The following is a 14,771-nucleotide window of genomic DNA, read 5'->3' as shown; positions in this document are numbered from 1 at the left end:
TTCCACTCTTGTTGTATGGAGTGTTTTATAAATGTTGATTAGTTCTTGTTGGTTGATAGTGATGTTGTGTTCTTTTAAATTCTTGGTGATTTTCTGTCTAGTTTTATTGTTCAAAGAGGGGTGTTGGATTATCCAACTATAACTTTGGATTTGTCTTTATATTCTTTCAGTTCTCTCAATTTTTGCTTCACATATTTTGGAATTCTGCCTGGTGGATACACATTTGGGATTGCTATCGCTTCTTGGATTGACCCTTTTATAGCTGTGTAATGTCCCTCTCTGTCTTTGATAAATTTCCTTGAAGTCTACTTTATCTGATACTAATGTTGTCACTCCTTTTTTTTGATTAATCCTCATGTGATATATATTTTTATGTCAGCCAACTTACTATATTTGAAGTGAGTATCATGTAGATAGCACATAGTTGGGTCATGTCTTTTAATCCTCTTTGCAACGTTTGCTTTTAATTGGTGTGTTTAGACCATTTTTATGCACTGTAATTATTGCTATATTATGGCTTGCCATAAATGGCCTGCCATTTTAGTTATTGTTTTCTGTTGTAGGTAATACATTGTATATGCATAGCTTATTTCAGGGTACTGTGTCACTTGATGAGTTTGATTAAGTATAGAGGAATGTTACATCCTTCCCTTTACTCACTTCTGTTAATGGTTGTCTTAATATTTCTTCAGTATACATTTAGAACCACATGAGACAACATTAGAATTTTGCTTTAATCATCAAACATAATTAGCCTATTGTATTTACCTGTATATTTTTTCATGTTCTTCTTTTCTTCCTGATATTCTGAAGTTCCTTCCTTTTATTGTTCTCCTTCTTTTTAGACAACTTCCCTTAGCCATTCTTTTAGGGTAGGTTTGCCAGCAACACATTTTCTTAATTTTGCTTCGATTGTCTTAATTTCCTCGTCATTCCAGAATGTATTTTTACTAGATATAGGATTCTGGATTAATAATTTTTTTTCTTGGGGCGCCTGGGTGGCTCAGTTGGTTGAGCATCTGATTTCGACTCATGATCTCACTGTTCCCGAGTTCGAGCCCCACATCGGGCTCTGTGCTGACAGCTCAGCGCCTAGAGACTGTTTCAGATTCTGTGTCTCCCACTCTGTCTCTGCCCCTCCCCCACTCATGCTCTGTCTCTTTCAAAAATAAATAAATATTAAAAAAATAACTTTTTCCTTTGCATCTAAAAAATGTTGTGCCACATTTTTCTGACCTCCATGATTTTTGTTGAGAAATCTGTTGTTGTTCTAATTATTTTTCTAATGTAGGTAAAGTGTTGTTTTTCTCTGGCTGCATTCAGGCCAATCTATTTACAAATTCTGCCTTGCATTTGCATATGATTCTTTTGGTGTGTGAAAATATTTTTTTCCCAACTGAAATTGTATTGTGTTGGGTCTTGAAATAAAAATAACCCAGAAAATTCTAGAAAATTTATTTCATAATGAAACCACTTTTTAGATGGCAGTGTTATACTCCATTATTTATAGCAGCTAAAGCTATGTAAACCCTTGAAAAGAAAATCTCCGGTGAAGGAAAAAATTATATTTAAATTATATATTAAAATTATCTGTTGCCCTTTCCTCATTCTCCCATTCTCAGCCAGGGTATTTCAAATCCTATTATAAAAGTAATTTTCTCACCTGACATTGGTGGAGGAGTTAAGATGGCCGACTAGTAAGGAGACCCTGGGTTTGTCTTATTCCTTGAACTCAGCTAGATCAACATCAAACCATTTTCAACATGTGGGAAATCAATCTGAGGATTAGCAGAAAAATCTGCATAATTTACAGGAGAGAATGTGGCTGGTGCATGATATGGAGAGGTGAATTGTGGGAGAAAAGAGCTATGTTGCTGCAGAGGGGAGAGAGCCATTTTCACAGAGAAGAGAAAGAGGGGGGAAGAGAGAGCAGTGCATCGGGTTTGCGCAAGAAAGCACTCCCCCTGAAAGCAGCTAGAGAGAAAGTGAAAAATGCACACAGGGAACTGCACAAGAAAACTATTCCCCAAAGCCATTGATTGGGGAAAAAGGAGAGGGTTTCAGTACCACCAGTTTTTTATAAATAGAGCCCAGAGTCTGAAGTTTCAGAGCTCAGTGCCTGGCGGTTATCTGGTGAGGAAGCAGGGTGACTCCCTGGGAGCGGGCATCACAGGCTGAGGATACCCCAGGTCACACAGGGAGAGTGGTTCCTCTGTTTCGAGTGCATTTGGTAGAGGTGATGTGGCCTCTCCACAGATAAAAGTCCCAGGGGGTGCCATTAAACCACCACGTTCACCCATATAGGAACAAATACACTGGCTGAGGGCAACAAGCCCGGAGTTGGCTCTGTGTTGCGATTTACTATGTACTCTGAGCCACTGCCACTATGTGGTGGTGCGACCATTTCCTGGGGCAGGTGGGCCACAATGGGGTGAGACCCTCCCCCAGAAGATCACTGCAGGCCCAAACCATGGGCATCTCTGATGTGTGGGGTTTTGAAACACAGCTGCACCTGAGATAAAACTCTGAAGGGAGGCACCACCTAGGAAATGGACAGCTTAGACACGGGTTGGGGGGAGGCGGAGAACTGACGGAAATGAGGGACACAGGAGGGGTGATTAATCACACATCTCTGAGAGTGCATACTTCCCACTCCAGAGACTAGAGAGTGGGTTGAAGCCATTTTCATTGCTAGCCCACCCACACTGATTGACCCCAGAGATCTAAACATCTCCGCCAAGTGGTGAATGGAGCCATTATACCAACCCTTGCCCTCCTGTGCCTTCCAGGCACATTTCCACTAGGGCCAGTCCACCTGAGAATCAGAGCAGCAGGCCCCTTCCCCAGAAGGCCAGCACAAATCACTTCCACAAGCTTAGTGTATTTAGAGTAGACTGCAAAGGTTCAGCTCAAGGGGAAACTGGATCTGGTTTCATTTGTTTTGTTTTGTTCTTTAATGTTTGTTTATTTTGAGAGAGAGAGAGAGTGCGCATGTGAGCAGGGGAGGGGCAGAGAGAGGGAGAGAATCTCAAGCAGGCTCTGTGCTGTCAGTGTGGACCCTGATATGGGGCTTGAACTCACAAACTGAGATCATAACCTGAGCCGAAGTTAAGAGTTGGGCACTTAACCAACTGAGCCACTTGGGCGCCCCTGGGTTTTTTTGTTTTTTTTTTTCATTTGTTTGTTCGTTGTTTTTGTTTGGCTGTGTTTTGTTTTTGTTGCTGTAGTTTTTCTTTTGTTTCTTGGACACACAACAATTTATTTTTATTTTATTACTTTATGATTTTTAATTTTTTAAAATTTTTCTTCTTTTTTTTCCTCTCTTGTATCTTTTCTCTTTTTTTCTATCAAGCTTCTCTGAACAAGCAGATCAAAACAGACCTAGGACCTAGCTTCCTTTATTTGTTTTTTTTTTTTTAATTTTTAAAATTTTATTTCATTCTATTGTTGTTGTTGTTGTTTGTTTCTTCCTCTAAAATGGCAAGATGGAGGAATTCACCTCAAAAGAAAGAACAGGAAAAAATGATGGCCAGGGATTTAACCAATTCAAATATAAGTTAGATGTCTGAACTAGCATTTAAAAACAATGACTATAGGGGCGCCTGGGTGGCGCAGTCGGTTAAGCGTCCGACTTCAGCCAGGTCACGATCTCGCGGTCCGTGAGTTCGAGCCCCGCGTCAGGCTCTGGGCTGATGGCTCAGAGCCTGGAGCCTGTTTCCGATTCTGTGTCTCCCTCTCTCTCTGCCCCTCCCCCGTTCATACTCTGCCTCTCTCTGTCCCCCAAAAAATAAATAAACATTGAAAAAAAAAGTTTTAAAAAAAAACAATGACTATAAGGATACTAGCTGAGCTTGAAAACATAGGAGACCCCAAAGAATCCCTTTCTGTGGTGTTAAAAGTACTAAAGCCTAGTCAGGCTGAAATTAAAAATGCTATAACTGAGGTGCAAACCCCAATGGAGGCCACAAAAATGACAATGGAGAAGCAAATTAGTGATGTAGAAGATCAAGGTCAGGGATCATGAAGGCAGACTTAGGGAACTCAGAGATTTATTAAAACTCAGTAACATTCATTTCATAGGAGTCCCCAAAGGTGAAGAGAGAGAAGAAGGGACAGGTATATGTGAGCAAATTATAGCTGAAAACTTCCCTAATCTGGGAAAGGACATCAAAATCCAGGAAGCACAGAGAACTCCCATTAAATTCAATAAAAGCTGGCTATCGCCAAGACATATCATAGTCAAATTCACAAAATACACAGACAAGGGAAGAATCCTGAAAGCAGGAAGGGAAAAAATAGTCCTTAACCTGCAAGGAAAGGCTGATCAGGTTCATAGCAGATCTGTCCACAGAAACTTGGCAGGCCAGAAAGAAGTGGCAAGATAATTCAACACGCTGAATAGGAAAAATATGCACCCAAGAATACACTGTCCAGTAAAACTGTCGCTCAAAAAGGAGAAAGAAGGAGTTTCCCAGACAAATATTAAAAACTAAAGGAGTTTGTGACCACTAAACCAGCCCTACAGGAAACACAATGACACTAATATCATATCTTTCAGTAATCACTATGAATGTAAATGGACTAAATGCTCCAATCAAAAGACATAGGGTATCAGAATGGACTAAAAAAAAAAAAGGCAAGATTCTATACATTACCTACAAGAGACTCATTTTAGACCTAAAGACCCCTGCAAATTGAAAATGAGGGAATAGAGAACCATCTATCCTGCTAATGGATGTCAGAAGAAAGCCAGACTAGCCATACTTATATCAGACAAACTAGATTTTAAACCAAAGGCTGTACTGTAACAAGAGATGAGGAAGGGCATTATATCATAATTAAAGGGACCGTCCATCAAGAAGATCTAACAGTTGTAAATATTTATGCCCCCAACTTGAAAGCACCCACATATGTAAATCAATAACATAAACTCCTTGATAATAATACAGTAATAGTAGGGGACTTTAACACCCCACTTACAAGAATGGAGAGATCAAGAAAATCAGCAAGGAAGCAGTGCTTTGAATGACACACTGGACCAGATGGATGTAACAGATATATTGAGAACATTTCCTCCAAAAGCAGAATACACATTCTTTTCAAGTTGCACATGGAACATTCTCCAGAATAGATCACATACAGGGTCACAGAGCAGCCCTCAAAAGTATATAAGGATTGAGATCATACCATGCACATTTTCAGATCACAGTGCTACGAAATTTGAAGTCAACCACAAGAAAAAATTTGGAAAGCCCTCAAATACATGGAGGTTGAAGAACATCCCACTAAAGAATGAGTAGGTTAACCAGGAAACTAAAGAAGAAATTAAAAAAATACATGGAAGCAAATGAAAATGAAAACGCAACAGTCCAAAACCTTTGGGATGCGGCAAAGGCAGTCCTAAGGTGGCAGTATATTGCAATTCAGGCCTATCTCAAGAAGCAAGAAAGTTTTCAGATATACAGCCTAACCTTACATTTAAAGGAGCTAAAAAGGAACAGCAAATAAAGCCTAAAGCCAGCAGAAGAAGGGAAATAATAAAGATTAGAACAGAAATAAAATGATATCGAAACAAACAAAAAAAAAACACAGTAGGACAGATCAATGAAACTAAGAGCTGGTTCTTTCAAAGAACTAACAAAATTGATAACCCCCTAACCAGACTTAGCAAAAAGAAAAGAAAAAGAACCCAAATAGATAAAACCACAAATGAAAGAAGAGAGATCACAAGCAACACCACTTAAATACAAACAATTATGAGAGGGATGCTTGGGTGGCTCAGTCGGTTAAGTGTCTGACTTCGGCTCAGGTCATGATCTTGCATTCTGTGAGTTTGAGTCCTGTGTCAGATTCTGTGCTGACAGCTCAGAGCCTGGAGCCTGCTTCAGATTCTGTGTCACCCTCTCTCTCTGCTCCTCCCCCAATCACACTCTGTCTCTCAAAAATAAACATTAAAAAAATAAAAATAAACAATTAGAATACTATGAAAAATTATATGCCAAAAGCAGGCAATCTGGAAGAAATGGACAAATTTCTAGAAACTCACAAACTACCAAAACTGATACTGGAAGAAATAGAAAATTTGAACAGACCCATAACCAGCAAAGTAATTGAATCAGTAATCAAAAATCCCCCAACAAACAAGAGTCCTGGGCCAGATGGTTTCCCAGGGAATTCTACCAGACATTCAAAGAAGAGTTAATACCTATTCTTCTCAAACTGTTCCAAAAAATAGAAAGAAAACCTCCAAACTCATTTTATGAATGAAGCCAGCATTACCCTGATTCCAAAATCAGAGAAAGACCCCACCAAAATGGAGAATTATAGGCCTATATGCCTGATAAACATGTCTGTAAAAATTCTCAAATCAAATTCAACAGTACATTAAAAGAATTATTCACCATAATCAAGTGGGAATTATTCCTGGCTGCAGGGCCGGTTCAGTATTCACAAATCAATCAACATGATACACCACATTAATAAAAGAAAGAATAAGAACCATATGATCCCATGAGTAAATGCAGAAAAAGCATTTGACAAAATACAGCATCCAGTCTTGATTAAAAAACAAAAACAAAAAACCCTCAACAAAGTCGGGATAGATGGAATATACCTCAATATCATAAAGGCCATATATGAAAGACCCACAGCTAATATCGTCCTCAGTGGGGAAAAACTGAGAGACTTTCCCCTACAGTCAGGAAAAAGACAAGGATGTCCACTCTCAACATTGCTCTTTAACACAGTACTGAAAATCTTAGCCTCAGCAATCAGACAACAAAAAGAAATAAAAGGCGGGGCGCCTGGGTGGCGCAGTCGGTTAAGTGTCCGACTTCACCCAGGTCACGATCTCGCGGTCCGTGAGTTCGAGCCCCGCGTCGGGCTCTGAGCTGATGGCTCGGAGCCTGGAGCCTGTTTCCGATTCTGTGTCTCCCTCTCTCTCTGCCCCTCCCCCGTTCATGCTCTGTCTCTCTCTGTCCCAAAAATAAATGTTGAAAAAAAAAAGAAATAAAAGGCATCCATATTGGCAAGGAAGAAGGCAAACTTTTACTATTTGCAAACAACATGATCCTCTATATTGAAAACCCAAAAGTCTCCACCAAAAAGTTGCTAGAACCAGTACAGGAATTGTGCAAAGTCACGGGATATAAAATCAAAGTGCAGAAATCTGTTGCATTTCTACACACCAATAATAAAGCAGCAGAAAGAGAAATCAAGGAATCGATCCCATTTGCAATTGCACCAAACCAAAAAGGTCCCTAGGAATAAACCTAACTAAAGAGGTAAAAAGATCTATACTCTGAAAACTATAGAACACTTATGAAACAAATTGAAGAGGAGGACACAAAGAAATGGGAATGCATTCCATGTTCATGGATTGGAAGAACATTGTTAAAATGTCTTTACTACCCAAAGCAGGCTACACGTTTAATGCAATCCCTATCAAAATACCACCAGCATTTTTCACAGAGCTAGAACAAACAATCCTAAAATTTGTATGGAACCACGAAAGACCCTGAATAGCCAAAACAATCCTGAAAAAGAAAAAACTGGAGCCATCATGATTCCCAATTTCAAGCTATATTAACAAAGTTGTAGTCATCAAAACTGTATGGTACTGGCACAAAAATAGACACATAGATCAGTGGAACAGAGTAGGAAACCCAGAAATGGACCCACAACTATACGGTCCACTAATCTTCAATGAAGCAGGAAAGAATATCCAATGGAAGAAAGACAGTTTCTTCAACAAATAGTGTTGGGAAAATTGGACAGCAACATGCAGAAGACTGATACTGGGCCACTTTCTTACACCATATGCAAAAATAAATTCAAAATAGATGGAAGACCTATATGTGAGACAGGAAACCATCAAAATCCTACAGGAGAACACAGGCAGCAACCTCTTTGACCTCAGCTGTAGTAACTTCTTACTTGACACGTTGCTGAAGACAAGGGAAACAAAAGAAAATATGAACTATTGGGACTTAAAGTGCACAGTGAAGGAAACAATCAACAAAACTAAGAGAGAGCCTACATAATGGGAGAAGATATTTGCAAATGACCTTTCTGATAAAGGGTTAATATCCAAAATCCATAAAGAACTTATCAAAGTCAATACCCAAAAAGCAATAACCCAGTTAAGAAATGGGCAGAAGACATGAATAGACACTTTTTCAAAGAAGGCATCCAGATAGCTAACACACATAGAAAGATGCTCAACATCTTTCCTCATTAGGGAAATGTAGATCAAATACCACCTCACACCTCTCAGGATGGCTGAATTTAAAAACACAAGAAATAACAGGTGTTGGCAAGGATGTGGAGAACAGGGAACCCTCTTGCACTGTTGGTGGGAATGCAAACTGGTATAGCCACTCTGGAGAACAATATGGAGGTTCCTGAAAAAACTGAAAATAGAACTATCCTATGATCTAGCAATTGCATTTTTAGGTGTTTACCCAATGGATACAAAAATACAGATTCAAAGGGGTATATTCACCCCAATGTTTATAGCAGCATTATCAACAATAGCCAAAGTATGGAGAGAGCCCAAATGTCCATTGATTGATGAATGGATAAAGATGTGATACAGATATAGATACATATACAGATGTAGATTACATTGGAATATTATTCAGCCATCAAAAAGAACGAAATCTTGACATTTACAGTGATGTGGATGGAGCTAGAATGTATTATACTAAACGAAATAAGTCAGAGAAAGACAAATACCATATGATTTCACTCACATGTGAAATTTAAGAAACAAAACAGATGAACACATGGGTAGGCGGAGGGAAAGAGAAGAGAGGGAAACAAACCACAAGAGACTGTTAATGATAGAGAACAAACTGTGTGTAGATGGAAGGAGGTGGGTGAGAGATGGGCTAGATGGGTGATGGGTATTAAGAAGGGCACTGTTGAGTACTGGATGTTGTATGTAAGTGATGAATCACTGAATTCTACTCCTGAAACCAATATTGCACTATATGTTAACTAAAATTTAAATTTAAAAAAATGAGAGAGAGAAAAACCCTTTATTTCCCTTATTAAGTAAATTTTATTTTTTTGAAAAAAACAACAATTTTTTTCACTTCACTGACATACTTGAAATTTGGAATCAAATATCTTAGTACATAATATTTATACTATAAAACTACCAGGACTTGAGTGTAGTGGAATCTCCTTATGACTATATTTTAAGTTAAAATAGCATTTTACCTGAGTAGTTTAAAGCATTGCAAGGTAGGAAAAGTATAAGTAGCCAATTTTTTTTTTCATATCTGTATAATAAGTCAATTTCAGGTTTTTTTTGTCTTTTATTGAGAGTTCTCTTACAGGATTCAGGTTGAACAACTTTGAAGTCGACAAAATACACAACCTAATACACTTATTGATAATTTATTAACAGTTTTAGTATATGAAATGAATTCTACCTTTTCTAATGATGAAAGTACCAAGGTATCCAGCTTCTTACAGAATTTATTTAATAGTTATGCCATTAAACAACTCCTAATTTTTTCATATAGTCCCCACAATGGAACAAAAATGTCAAGGGAGGCCCCTGGGTGGCTCAGTAGGTTAAGTGTTTTGACGCTTGGTTTTGACTCAGGTCATGATACCATGGTTTGTGGGTGCAGAGCCTCCTTGGGATTCTCTCTCTCTCCCTCTCTCTCTGCCCCTTGCCTGCTCTTGCTCTCTCTCTCAAAAGAGATAAACTTAAAAAATGTACATATCAAGGAAAAGCCAAAACATTCCTTTTGTGATTTCCTTCTAAGAATATCAGTACTTAATGCTTTTTAGCAATTTAGAGTACTAAGCTGTTTTAGTCTGGATGCTTTGGTTACAGCAAAAATACAAGTTTATTTCTGTATTAAAAAATAAAAATTTGGGGGGCACCTGGGTGGCTCAGTCGGTTAGGCATCCGACTTCAGCTCAGATCATGATCCCTCAGTTCATGAGTTTGAGCCCCACATCAGGCTGTGTGCTGACAGCTCAGAGCCTGGAGCCTGCCTCAGATTCTGTGTCTCTCTGTCTCTCTGCCCCTCCCCAGCTCATTTTGTGTCTCTCTCTGTCTCTCAAAAATAAATACATGTTTAAAAAAATTTTTTTTTAAATAATAAAAATTTTGAATGGCCAACATTTAAAAGGCATTATGCTGGTGACTCTGGGAATCTCCATAATGGTTTTGTAGCTATCACAAAAATTAAAACAAGAAGTTAAAACATTGAGACCTTACCTGTGACTCACTTATGGGGATCTTTTTTTTTTTAATAGTAATAAGCATTCAGTATTCAAATCAATAATACAGATACATATAAGATAAAAATGAAAATCTCTTCCTCCTCTTTTCCTTCCTTCATCTCACCAGCTTCGCTCCTCAGAATCTATATGGCCTAATATTTTGGATTTCAAAATCCTTAGTTCTCCATCTCAATAAACTTGTTTTCCATTTTTAAAAATAGAGATAGCGCTTAAGAAAATGAATAAACAAGACATTAAATGAAAACTCAATATATTAAGAGATCATGAAGAAAGTTGTATATTTTTTTTCTTCTTGCAGAGGCAGTGAATAGAATTATGCTGCCTCCTTACCTTTACCTGGTGGTGTTCCACATACCTCTGGGGAAGCTCTCAGTTCTTTGCTCATAATTCGAAAACTTATGCTCTGTGTGTGCGGCTCATCATTAAAAGCAAGGAGAAATTAGTTGAGAATTCTATGAAAGAGGAATACATCTAATTTTTTAAGTGTATTTTTAAAATACCTTTATATTCCAAATATAAATGTTCCCTTGTCAGAAACTTCAACATTTGGAACAAATCTTGCTGGTTAATTTCTCAATAAATATAACTCAAACTAGGCTTAGTTAGGATGGGTGCCTAGAATGCTGTCAGGATTCATATGATGTTATTTTCTATGGTATTTAATTGCTCAACAGTTGGTTTAAGCATACTACTGAAACTGTCCTTGCAGCTAATATATATGTTTTTCTTTATCTTTTCTTGTTCTTCTCTGCTTCTGTTTCTCTTTCTTTTGGGTAGGAGTTTTCTTGGTGTAGAATTTATGTATTGCATAGGCCACCCATTTATTTTTTTTTGAGTTTTTTTATTTTTTTAATTTATTTTTTCAATATATGAAGTTTATTGTCAAATTGGTTTCCATACAACACCCAGTGCTCATCCCAAAAGGTGCCCTCCTCAGTACCCATCACCCACCCTCCCCTCCCTCCCACCTCCCATCAGCCCTCAGTTTGTTCTCAGTTTTTAAGAGTCTCATGCTTTGGCTCTCTTCCACTCTAACCTCTTTTTTTTTTTCCCCCTTCCCCTCCCCCATGGGTTTCTGTTAAGTTTCTCAGGATCCACATAAGAGTGAAACCATATGGTATCTGTCTTTCTCTGTATGGCTTATTTCACTTAGCATAACTCTTTCCAGTTCCATCCATGTTGCTACAAAGTATAGGCCACCCATTTAAATTATACATTTCACTGGTTTTTGATATATTCATAGAGTTGTGCAACCGTCACTACAGTCAATTATCAATTATTTTCTTCACCTCAAAAAGAAATCCTGTACCCTTCAGCTGTCACCTCCTAGGCTCCCAGCCCCAGGCAACCATTAATCTACTTTCTGTCTCTATAGATTTGCCTATTCTGGACATTTCATATAATGCAGTCATATAATGTGTGTGTGTGTGTGTGTGTGTGTGTGTGTGTGTGTGTGAGAGAGAGAGAGAGAGAGAGAGAGAGAGAGAGAGAGAGAGAGAGAGACTGGGTGTGTTTCACTTAGAAAGGTGTTTATAAGTTTCATCCATGTTGTAGTATGTATCAGTACTTCATTCTTTTTTATGCCAGATAATAGTCTATTGTATGGATTTACTACATTTTATTTATCCATTCCTCAGTAGATAGTCATTTGGGTTGTTTCTACCTTTTGGCTGTTACAGTGTTATAATGTTGCTATGAACATTTGTTTCCAAGTTTTTGTGTGGACATAATGTTTCCATTTCTTTTGGAGTGGAATTATTGGGGTATATGGTAACTCCAGACTTTTCCTAAGTGGCTGTACCATTTTATATTCCCATCAGCAGTGTGTGAGGTTTTGATTTCTCCTTGTTACCAACACTTTAGCCATCCTAGTGGGTGTGAAGTGATATCTCATTGTGGTTTTTGTTTGCATTTCCCTGATAAGTAATGGTGTTGAAATAGCATATTCAACATAGCATATTTTTACCTCTTCTTTGGGGAAATATCTATTCAGATTCTTTTCTCAGTTATTAATTGGGTTATTTGTACTTTTGTTGTTGAGTTGTGAGAGTTCTTTACATATTCTGAATACAGGTTCCTTATCAGATACGTGAATTGCAAAAATTTTCTCCCGTTATGTGAATCACAGCATTCTTAAAAATATAATATTGTGATTGAAAAAGAATAGTTAAAGCTTACATAAACACTTAATTTTGTTTTAATACTTACTTATTTTGAGAGAGAGAGATTGAGCAGAGAAGGGAGAGAGAGAGAGAGAGAGAGAGAGAGAGAGAGAGAGAGAGAGAGAGAGAGAGAGAGAGAGAGGGAAAATATCCCAAGCAGGCTCCAGAGCCCGACATGGGTCTCAATCCCATGAATTGTGAGATCATGACCTGAGCCGAAATCAAGAGTCACTTAACTGACAGAGCCACCCAGGTGCCCCAAACATTTAATTTTCAATAGGTGAAAATACTTAAACTCTTCTCATCATGGGTTAATCCTGGACTTAACTTAAGCTCTTGTGCTTGTGATCAATTGTTCTCAAACTTTATTAAGCATCTGAATCATTTCAGATTCAGGCTGTTAAAAATTTACTCCTTGGGGGCCCACTCCTAGAGTTTCCTAGATATTAAGAAGGTCTTGGGCGGGGCCCAAGATTTTACATTTCTAAGTGGTGCTGGTACTTTTGTTTTCAGGATTTCTACCTTAATGATCCACATTAACAATTATAAAGTATTAGAGTAATGCTGATAAACAGAGGAGTTTCTACCTGATTAAAAAAAAAGATAAAATTTAGATTTGTACCCCACACTTGCATATATAATTTGCATGTACTTGCATATATATAGGTTCTTGTAATATTTAGCCCTTGTTAGTGGCTCAATTGGTTTCTTTTAAGACTCCTACATACATTGGGGCGCCTGGGTGGCGCAGTCGGTTAAGCGTCCGACTTCAGCCAGGTCACGATCTCGCGGTCCGTGGGTTCAAGCCCCGCGTCGGGCTCTGGGCTGATGGCTCAGAGCCTGGAGCCTGTTTCCGATTCTGTGTCTCCCTCTCTCTCTGCCCCTCCCCCGTTCATGCTCTGTCTCTCTCTCTGTCCCAAAAATAAATAAACGTTGAAAAAAAAAAAAAAAAGACTCCTGCATACATAAAGTAAACTTTTCTTCATAGGGCTATCTCTCTTCAGATCCTCACAGATTTCCTTGAACTTAAGAAAATATTTAATAATCAAAGAATTTTGGAACTTAAAGGAACTTTATAGATCATCCAATTCAATGCCCCCCATAGAGATTAATTAAATCACTTAATCCAAGGGGCCCCTGGGTGGCTCAGTTGGTTAAGCGTCCGACTTCAGCTCAGGTCATGATTTCGTGATTTGTGGGTTTGAGCCCTGCGTGGGGCTCTGTGCTGACAGCTCAGAGCCTGGAGCCTGCTTCAGATTCTGTGTCTCCCTGTCTGCCCCTCCCTGCTGTCTTTCTCAAAATAAGTAAACATTAAAAAAAATTATAAATCACTTAATCTAAGATCACATAGCTAATTAGTGGTAGGTATAGGTAGGTCTTAGTAAATTTATTTCTGAAATTGTTGTTAGAAGAGAAGTAAAAATTTGTTTCAGCTAATATATTTTTAGTGTTTTTCAAATACAGATCTCCTTGGTAACACATTTCATTAGGTAATAAAAAGCTTAATATTTTTAAATGAGTTTTTATACTTGATACATATATTTTTATGTAAATGGTATTTTATTACTTCACTATATACCAAAAACAAGACCAGACAAACCCACATGAATTTAGCCTGACAAATAATTAGGTCTTAAAAAGTATATTTTATAGATATCTTTTTGTTTTTGTTTTCCCTTTTCCCCTCCAGCTTTACTGAGGTATAATTGTCAAAAACTGTATATATTTAGGGTGTAAGACATGATGTTTTGGTATACATATGCACTGTGAAATGTTTACTACAATTAAGCTAATTAACATACCCATCACTTCACATAGTTGTCAGTTTTTTGTGTTGTGAGAACATTTAAGATCTACTCTGGTAGCAAATTTTAAGTATCTAATACAGTATTATTGACTGTAGTCACCATGCTACTATCCATTAGATCTCCAGAGGGGCTCCTGGCTGACTCAGTCGGTAGAGCATGGGCCTCTTGATCTCGAGGTCATGAGTTCAAGTCCCATGTTGGGTGTAGATTATTTAAGTAAATAAAACTTAAAAAAAAAAAATAATAACCAGCCCAGCATTATATCTCCAGAACTTATTCATCCTGTATAAATGAAACTTTGTACCCTTTGACCAGTGTCTACCCTTGTGGACATCTTTTCTATTCTGTCCTTAAAGGTAACATAAGGAAGAAGATTGATGTTAAAGAATGTGTGCTAGTGAGATGTGGGATAGATTTTCATAAATAAACTCATGTAAAATGGAGCGCATTGAGCAGATTGTTTCTAAGAAACATCTTACATTTATTAGAAAATTCAAAGGGAGTGGGTTGAGGAAAGGAAGTAACAGAAAAA

The 14,771-nt window shown here is 37.9% G+C and overlaps 1 protein-coding gene across 3 annotated transcripts in view; it reads left to right on the top strand.

The window, feature by feature from the left end:
• Positions 1–14,771, top strand: part of SOS1 (SOS Ras/Rac guanine nucleotide exchange factor 1) — a 151,166-nt gene that overhangs the window by 20,378 nt on the left and 116,017 nt on the right. The window lies entirely within an intron of this gene.

The sequence above is a fragment of the Puma concolor genome, chromosome A3 (genome assembly GCF_028749965.1).
Source record: "Puma concolor isolate L17-30 chromosome A3, mPumCon1.1.hap2, whole genome shotgun sequence".
In the NCBI taxonomy this organism is placed as follows: Eukaryota; Metazoa; Chordata; class Mammalia; order Carnivora; family Felidae; genus Puma; species Puma concolor.
Note: the sequence above shows the minus strand (reverse complement) of the source record. Positions and strands in the feature narration are given on the sequence as shown.